Source organism: Gossypium hirsutum, chromosome A02, assembly GCF_007990345.1.
Source record: "Gossypium hirsutum isolate 1008001.06 chromosome A02, Gossypium_hirsutum_v2.1, whole genome shotgun sequence".
NCBI lineage: Eukaryota > Viridiplantae > Streptophyta > Magnoliopsida > Malvales > Malvaceae > Gossypium > Gossypium hirsutum.
The window spans coordinates 52,185,154-52,195,533 of record NC_053425.1 but is presented as its reverse complement, the minus strand read 5'-3'; positions in this window follow the sequence as shown (position 1 = coordinate 52,195,533).

Below are 10,380 nucleotides of genomic sequence, written 5' to 3'. Positions count from 1 at the left end.
CGAAATGAGTTCGAATTCCTTGGAACACACAACGACTTCTGAATCTCAAACAATCGTCATCATCAATTTGAAATTCGGATTCCATATTCGGAACACATTCAGCCCATTTTGCAACCAATTCATCGTCGACTTTCTGAGCTTCACGAATTTGATGAATCAATAATGGTTTGGCCTTTAATTCAGCTACTAACACATTGTCGGGTAGAAAAACAAGTGCTACATTCATCGCTCGTAAAGCAAACAGCGATTTTCGGCTTAAGGCGTCGCAACCACATTAGCCTTTCCCGGTGGTAATCAATGACAAGCTCGTAATCTTTCAACAACTCAAGCCAACGCTTTGTCGCAGATTTAAGTCTCTTTGAGTCATCAAATATTTGAGACTTTTGTGATCCGAAAAATACATGGCACTTTTCGCCAAACAAGTAATGTCGCCATATTTTCAAAGCAAATACGATGGCGGCTAGTTCGAGATCATGGGTTGGATAATTTCTCTCGTGTGGCTTCATCGGAACCCTTTTCAAATCGTTCGTAATGAACCTGCGAGCCCCAAGAGCTCCGAATTCCGGTAACATTTCTTGGTATGGCTGTCCAGTTTATCATCGGCCTGAAAATTCTGCTCGGGTCGAACTCGAATACCCGTTCGGATACCGACATGGACCCAAGAAGCTAACCTCTCTCAACCAGAATTCACACTTACTGAACTTCGCATATAACTGCTTATCCGCAAAATTTGCGTCACTAATCTCAGGTGTTCAGGCATGTTCGGTCTCATCTCTTGAATAGACCAAGATGTCGTCAATGAACACAACTACGAACCGATCCAAATATGGTCTGAAGATCCGATTCATCAAATCCATAAATACCGCAGGGGCATTAGTGGAGCCCGAACGGCATCACTAAGAACTCGTAGTGACCGTACCTCGTTCTGAAAGTAGTTTTGGGTACGCCCGAATCTCGAATCGCAACTGATAATAACCCGATCTCAAATCTATCTTTGAAAACACTGATGCCTTTAATTGATCAAACAAATCATCAATACGCGGTAACGGATATTTATTCTTATCGTCACTTTATTTAGTTGACGATAGTCAATGCACAACCTATGGTTCCGTCCTTCTTTTTCACGAACAATACTGGTGCACCCCAAGGTGAGAAACTTGTCGAGCGAAACCTCTATCCGTCAACTCTTGCAATTGAGCTTTCAATTCTTTAACTCGGTCAGTGCCATACGATACGGAGCTATCGAAATTGGCGTAGTTCCAGGTACAGCTCATACCAACCTTTCTCCAACAGTATTCAGAAACATGATACAACCACGCACAGATTCTTTCTCTTTTCTCTACATACGCAGGTATCTTCGACCTTCTTCATATTTCTATCTGATATGCTCCTAATCCTCGGATTATCTCGTTATTTGCGCACCTCAAATCAATAGCCTTGCTTTTGCAATCACAACCGCATCATGCGCGGTCAACCAATCAAACCAAGAATAACATAAATTCGTCAAACGGCAAAAGCATCAAATGGCCGGAAAATAGGATTCTCGATTATAGAGGGCATCTCTACACACTTTATCAACAAGTACGTATTGACCAAAGGGTTGACACTCGAATACGAACTCAGTAGACTCAACAGGTAGAGTCTTACTGGATGCTAAGGTTTCGCATACATATGAATGAGTAGAGCCAGGGTCAATCAATGCAATACATTAGTATCAAAGAGAGTGAAGGTACCAGTGATGACGTCAGGGAGGATGCCTCCTCTCGTGCGCGAATGGCATATGCTCTAGCAGGAGTACGGTTCTCGGCTCGAACACCGTATCAGAGCCCCTCTCTGACTACCACCCTACCTCCTAGAATTCTCGGTGGTCTACCTCTAGTTGTCACTCCACTAGGTTTGCACCTTGAATCTTATTCTTCTCATCAAGCTCCGTGCAATCTCTAATGAAGTGGTCCTTCGAACCGCATCCGTAACAGGCCCTATTAATAGACTTACCCCAACATTCACCTATGTGTCGTCTTCCACATTGGGGACATTCAGGTTTCTCTAGACGATTATTGCCCACACTAGCTACCGAAGTAGCTCGGGAGTCCGTCGATGGTCGTGCTCTGATGGAAATTCCCGCAGTCATCCTCGACTTATTAGTGTCCTCGCTGAACTTCTTTACAGCTGAAAACGGAGCTTTACCCGTCGATCTTTTACGATAGTCTCTAGCTTCAAATTCAGCCTTCTTCTTCCCCTTTCCAATTCTCCGCCTTGCAGGCTCGTTCGACTAGTGTCACGAATTCTTTTATCTCCAAAATACCCACTAATAGCTTTAAATCTTCATTCAATCCTTCTTCGAATCTTTTGCACATAGCAACCTCATCAGCTACACACTCCCGGGCATACCTACTGAGTCTTACGATTCATGTTCGTATTCAGATACTGTCATACGGCCTTGCTTGAGTTCCAAGAATTCCTTATGCTTTTGATCGATGAACCGTTGACTAATTATTTCTTTCGAATTCCGCTTGGAAGATATCCAAGTAACTCATTCGTTTGGACTATGGAAATCAAGGTCCTCCACCAATAGTAGGCTGAGTCTCGCAACAAAGATATAGCACACTTTAGACATTCATCGGGTGTGCATGACAGTTCATCGAACACCCGAATGGTGTTATCAAGCCAGAACTCGGCCCTTTCGGCATCATCAGTAACTATGGCCTTGAACTCCTCAGCCCCGCGCTTCCTAATCAAGTCTACAGGTGGCTTACTCAGCCTCACAGGATCAGTGATTGATGGCATTACGGGCTCTTGGGTGGATTATTCAAATTCGGGAATTGTTGGACAGCCGGATTGGTTCGGGCATATTGCGCGACCCACTCATTCATCATGGTAAAGAAGGCTTGTTTAGCCCCCTCACCTTGATTATTCGCAGATAACTGAGGTTCAACAGGCGGCGTCCCTTGTGCAGGAGCAGCCGCTACGCTTTCAACGTCATCCGCTAAGGTTCTTTCTACACCGGGGTCCATTTACTAATCAAAACAAAAACATTTTAACCGTCAGAAGTCATCACACATTTAAACATTAACATTAAGGCATGTATAGCTAGACTCATACGCGCTATGGTAGTCCTAGAACCGACTAAACCATAGCTCTGATACCAATAAAATTGTAACACCCCGAACCCGAGACCGTGCCGGAGTCGAACACGAGGTGTTAACAGACTTCAAACCACTTATTGACATTTCCCAGACAAGCAGTCAATCTGCGTACTAGTCGCTTTAAAAATCATATCTTGAGTTCTGAAACTCGAAATCTAGTTCCGTAAATTTTCCCTGGAACTAGACTCATATACCTATATGGTAGAATTTTTGTAGAATTTTTGGTAGGGCCAATTAGTACAGTTTATTAGTCAAAGTCTCCCATGTTACAGGGATCGACTACACTGACCCTTGCGCATTACGAATTGGATATATCCCTGCACAGAGCTTCAATAGTGATGTCGTTTGTTTCTATAGAAACTAGACTCAGAGAGGAATCTGTACATATATGGCATGACTCCTAATTATCTCTGGTTAATTTATAATGAATTTCCAAAGTCGGAACAGGGAATCCAGAAACCGTTCTGGCCCTGTCTCACGAGAACCTGAATATCTCTTAACATACTGTCCATATGATCATTTCGTTACTTCTATATGAAAATAGACTCATCGAGATTCGATTACATAATTTATTCATCAATTAATTCCACTCCTACTATTTTTAGTGATTTTTCAATCTCACGTCACTGCTGCTGCCAGCATCTGTTACGAAAGCAACTATGCCCATTTCGTGATTTCTCCTTGATCTAACTAGTAATTCATCATACATATCACAAATTATGATCATGACTAGCCATGCCAAAGTCTAATCATTTTCAAACATCCCCCTACTACACTATTGTCATATCATGAATTTTAACACCAAAATAATCAACCATGACATATGGCATAAAAAGAAAAGTCAAATTACCAAGGCTTACGACCTAGCGTTATAAAACCAAACCCAACCGACATTTATGCCATTTTCGCATGGCTAAAAGTTTACATACCAAAGTTCAAACACAACATAATAGCCTATACATGCCGAAATGTTCTCCTAAGCCGACTAAGAAGAAAGTACCAAAACTTGCTAGCCGGTGTGATGACTTCGATGACGGCCCGACCACGCAAAAAGAGACGAGTCCAAGAAACCTAGAATAGGTGACAAGGAAACGCCGAGTGAGTATATAACTCAGTAAGTCATAAGCAATGCACTACCATCCATTAATAACATTATCACAAGAGGAAACAAAATGGAACGAGGCTAGTTACTCCATCCATACCGAACCATGCCATAGTTCCTCAGACCTATCGGTTCAATCTCATACCAAATCATGCATTCACATTCCATATACTAATCAATAGGATATTTGAGGCATTTCATACATCATTTTATTTTCGTTACAATCATACAACTAAACGGCCTTTCACCTATTCCACGATAAATCTTATGTACGTGACTTCAAGTATATTTGTCACATAGGTTCAAACTTACCAAGCTCAACTCCAAATATAAACATAGCGCCTATTAGCCATGAACTCAAGGTACTTACCCGATCCGCTGTCCGTGATCAACTCAATAATGTCGCACACTTAGTCTCCATAGTGATTCAAAAATATATATTAAGTCTGCACACTCAGTGCTATATAATCAACTCGCACACTTAGTGCTATATAATCAAACTCGCACACTTAGTGCTGTACAATTTAAACCCGCACACTTAGCGCCAATCTCATGATCATAAAAGTTTATACCCGCACACTTAGTGCCGAGATCAACAACTCAATACATCTCACCTCTTTTCTTCTCATTCAACACTTTCATCACCACATACATAAATGTATATATATATTTATCATTCCATTCAGCATCATTACATAGACGTTATGACCATTTAAATTAATACAAACTATATGCTTAATGACTTACCTTGTGTTGGGTAAGACGGTTCCAACTCGGTTACTCGATGATCTTTTCTTTGCCCTTGCTTGCCTCTCCACCTTTAGCTTCTTGAGCTAAATCGATAAATTAACTAGTTTAACCATCTTGCTAAACATTCATACTTCAATTACACATGCATATGTATGTTTGTATATTCGGCAATGACAAGGGTAATTTAGCAAACCTTAATTTAACTTATAATTGTTCATAACACATTTAAAGCATCCACTCCATTCCATCATTTTAAAGCACATACATTACTCAATATTATCCAAGTTCACATTCGGCATTTTCACAAATACACATGCCGATTTCATTCACTCATCTCTAATGTTAATTAAGAAATGCCGAATGTCACCAACTAAATGGCATACACACACTCACATGCATAAAAGTCATCCACACCTCCTATAGCTCATTCGGCATTCACAAAATCATACCATTAGAATTCATGTACAATACCGAACCTTTAGACATTCAAACATCTACCCTATTCTTTTCAAATCATCTAAACGGCAACACTCACATTCTAGCATTTAAATACAAAACATTTATTCAAGTAACTAAGCAAGTCCAAGTTCGGCTATTACACATATAAATACTATCAAATTAAATTTTTAACTAGATCAAGCATCTCACATCAACATTTATTCATTAAAACATAAAGAAAATAATCAAATCTTTTCATTAACCACCATGGCCGAATGCTCCATTCACCACCCAAATCCAAATTTTTAACATGGGCAAAGTAAGGAACTTAGTAACTAACTTAAAATAAGCTAAAATTTCAAAATCTAACATGAATTACTAACCTTGTTTTAAGCTTAAGATGGCCGAATGCTATATCCCTTTTCTTCTTTAAAGTTCGGCTACTAAGGGAGAAGATGAAACCAACATTTTGTCTTTCTTTTGTTTTTCTATTATCCTTTCTTTTTCTTTTCTTTAGCTCACGGCCATGGGGGGGAAACAACCACACATTTTTTTGTTTTTATTTCTTTATTACCCATACTCCCTATTTTAATTTTTTCTAACATACCTCACTAAGCCAACATGTTCCCAACATGTTTCCACTCATAGCATGGCCGGCCACTAGCTCAAATTTTGGGTAATTTGACATGCAAACCCATCATTTTCATAACATGCATTAATAGGCCACTTCACATTTGCCTAGCACATTTCTAAATTTTCTCACATAAGTCCTATTTAATAAAATTCACTTACAATTAACAAAATTCAAACATGAAATTTTCACACATGCATATATACATATAATAAACATCAAATATGATGGCTAATTATTAGTATGACTCGGTTTTGTGGTCCTGAAACCACTCCCCTACTAGGGTCAAATTTTGGGCTGTCACAGTTGTAATCTATGAGCACGAGATTGTGAATGAATTCGACAAACATGAGATATCGAGAAAACCCCGTTTGAACCTTAGGAATAATTTAGGACACAGTATGACATGTCACTAGGAACTATATGGATATAAGCTCATGAACATATGTGTAAATGTGATATGTGAATCCGGGTGCTGGTCTTGTACGTCCTACCGGTGGCTGGGTAGCTCGGCTGTGTTGCGGGTACCTGTCAACTTATGTGAGTAGCCCGAGTAGTTACGTCCTGACTGTCAGCTTGTGTGAGCAGGCCCATGATTAGCTCGTGAGCAAGCAATATGTGATTTTGATATAAGGTAACATGTGGCTACGTTTGAAGCACTATGTGCAAGTCTTCCGTGAATATTCCGAGTGTTCAACGGGTAAACTTGTGAGTCAATCGAAAAGTAAATCAATGAAGAGGGAATATGACATTGTGATTTGAGTTGGTACAGGTATGTACGATAAACTCACATGTATGAGCTCAATATGTGATGAATTTTTTGTAAGATTGAAAATGTGTAGTTATGTTTACAAATTTGAGTTATATCTATGAGTTCAGAATAACACATAAGTAAATGTATGCTATCTCACTAATGTATATATATATGATTATTGTTGCTATTTATTTGCATGTGAACTTACTAAGCTTCATGCTTACTCCCCTCTTATTTCCCATTTTCTTATAGTATTGCTAAGTCAACTCAGGGGTCGAAGAAAGTCGGAGGCTCGATCACACTATCAATTGGACATTTGAGGTATAGTTAGTCTCAATATTTTGAGTATGGCATGTATAGGGACTTGGTCTTTTTGTTATATGTCATATTGGTCTAGTCAAATGTGTTGGCTTATAGAAATATTTGATTTATTTTGTATATGGCCATGTGATATGGTCAATGTTGATCATTTGGGTTGTAACCCTAATCAATTATACATGCATGCAATGTTTTTATATTTGATATGTTTGTTTGTGAATGAGATGTGTAATGAATGGCACATATGCTAAGTTAATAAATCATGGGTAATAAGTATGTTCAATCTATGGTATAATTAGGTAAATTAAAAGTAGGTTTAGCATAATGAATGAATATGAAATTAGTATGGAATGCCATATAAAAGTATGATGTTTTGGATAAAAGACATGTTGTCATTACAAAGGCATGGCATAATCACATTTGTGAGCTTTAAGTGACTAAATGTACTAGGTTGCATGTCATCTTAGATGAATGAGTAAAGGAGCATTTAAGGGTGACAAATGGCTTGTAAAATAGCCTCAAATTTGTCTACACGGGTAGACACACGAGCGCTTATCTAGGCCGTGTGTGACACACAGTCTGCCCTAGGGGCGTGTGGTTAGACCGTGTGTCCTCTGCACCCTAATTATTGCAAACAGAATGCCCAGTAGTAAACATGCGGGCGTGTCCCAAGCCACAAGAGCGTGTGTAATCACATGGCCTACCCACATGGGCGTGTGACTCCCAAAGTAGGAAAATTTTTTTAAGTTGCCCTAAAGTTTTCTAAAGTCTTCGGTTAATCTCAAATCACCTTCAATGTATGTTTTGGGCCTCGTAAGCCCTTATAAGGGACAATTTGCATAAAATTAAAAAGTTTTAAATTTGAAAAAAATTTCATGGTCGATTTTGTGTGAATGTTAATGTTTTAGCCCGGTAATGCATTGAACCTAGTCCTGGCATTAGATACGAGTAAGGGGTGTTATAGTCTCGACTTAATTTTGGTGCTCATATTGGGCCTCGAGGGTCGAATTAAGGGATGTTTTGAATGATTTCGATTAATGAATAGTAATTTATGATAATTATCTAAAAATTTGTTCTGAAAGTTTTGGTAATGCTCTGAAACCCTATTCTGATGATGGATACAGGTTAGGGGTGTTACAGTCGATATATGACGTGATATATGTACTAGTATATGTGATGTCTTTGGTAGGGCAACTATAATGCTAACCAGATTTAGACATGAAGATATATGTAAGACCAGGTGGTAGAGACCTATAACATTATATGATAATATTCATAGTGTAACCTCTAGTGAGATGTAAACCGGACTGCCAAAACACGACATGAAGATATGTGTAAGACCATGTGGGAGAAGCCCCATGGCACCCAACAGAGATGGTCCACAGGGACAGTAAACACGAAATTCTCTAGAAAGCCTATGTGGCATTTTCTGTTATGCCTTTGTGGCGTATTCTATAGTCATTGTGGCATATTATGTGAAGCCTTTGTGGTGTATCCCATAATGCCCTAGAGGCGAAATTTGGTCTACTGCCTTTGTGGTGAGATCTGGTAAGCCTTGAGACTTCTTTTCTAGCTGACTCTATAGAAGAAATCTAAGTAAGTTTGAAGATATCCCTATTTGGATAGCCTTGTAGAGAAATTTGAATTTTCCCTAAAGGTATTTCCTAAAAGAGTTCTCAATAGTGTTTTTGAAGAATCCTCCATAGTAGTTCATTAGCACAGAGATCTGACATATTCGTAATTATGAGTGGTCTAGTGTTCATTAGACTTGAGTTTGTCTACGCTATGTATGGAAGTTATCTAATTCTATGGTATTCGACAAATCTAAGTTTCTTCACGCTATGTATAGAACATATCTAGAGTCTAAGTTGTTTGCCAAATCGATGCGTTCTAATGGTACGTAACATGGTTGTTTAGAATTCCATAGGGTAACTTAAAATGTTTCATCCATCATAATAGGTTTAGTCTGGGTTGATTGAAGATATGATTTAACTAGTATTTTGATAGCTATTAAATTCTGAACTAGATTCCGCCAAAGGTAGGATCTGTATGAAGTTCATCTAAAAGAGTCAGTATAAGTATTTGTCAAGAACAATATCTAAGAGAAATATTCAACACCTGTTTGTGTGAGAAACTGCTGAAAGAAACATTTGCATGATTGTCACTCCAGGAAACGTACTTATTTTCTATCTATCTATAGTGTGGGAAATAAGATCTACATTAAGTAGTGGTTTTGGTAATTCGCCGATCAGGAGAAATGTGTATATGATGGCCTAAGTGTGGAAGTTGGCGTACACGTATACAACAGGAATTTAGAAGAGCGTTCACCAAAGGCTGAATAAAAGGATTTTGATTCTTCGAGAAGTGGAGTTCAACAGTAAGCCTTTAAGGTAATCCTCAATTGAGATTCACTAAGTTCATTTGAACTTATGAGTGTTCGATATGATGCAGGTTCTGAGAAAAGAGTTGGTATGCTAAAGGGAACCAAGCCAGGAATGCGCCAAGGAGGCTGCTCGAGTGGTGATATCATGCATACTGAGGACACCGTAGGGATATGACAAATTGTATTCTACACCATGTTTGAGTCTATCTTTAACCAAGTTTTAAGTTGTAATGACTTGTACACTATATTTAAGATTTTGACGTATTTAATGAGAACTTCTTTTTAACGGTTGTGTAGAAATAAATAAGGAGTTTGTTGTAATTGGGTTACACCAGTTCTAAAATTTTTATTAAATTTTTAAGTATTGTAGCACCCAATATCCGAATCCGATAATTCGGGTTTGGTAGACGGTGTTACATATGTGATATAGTGTTATATAATGAAATAATATATTTCATAAGTATAAATATACATAACTATTATTATATATATTATTGTAAAAGATATAGCATCAATAGTTATGCGTAATTAGGATACTAAAATACATGTATATAATTATAACTAGCAAAACAAAAAATATTATTAAAAATTTAATTTCTTAAAAAAATATTACTTTTATTAAATTAGATTTTGAATTGAGCTTTTAACTTTTACAAATTGTATTTGGATATTAGGTTTATATTTTTGTATTTTGGACAGGAGATTTGGGTATAATTAGTTTATTTTGAGTTTGGTAATAATGAGTATATTATTTGAGTCTGGGTTTAGTAAAATAAATTTGAATTTTAGAATAAATATTTTTAGAGTATGAATATTAAGTTTATAAATTTAAGAAGAAAGATAAGTAATTATTCAATT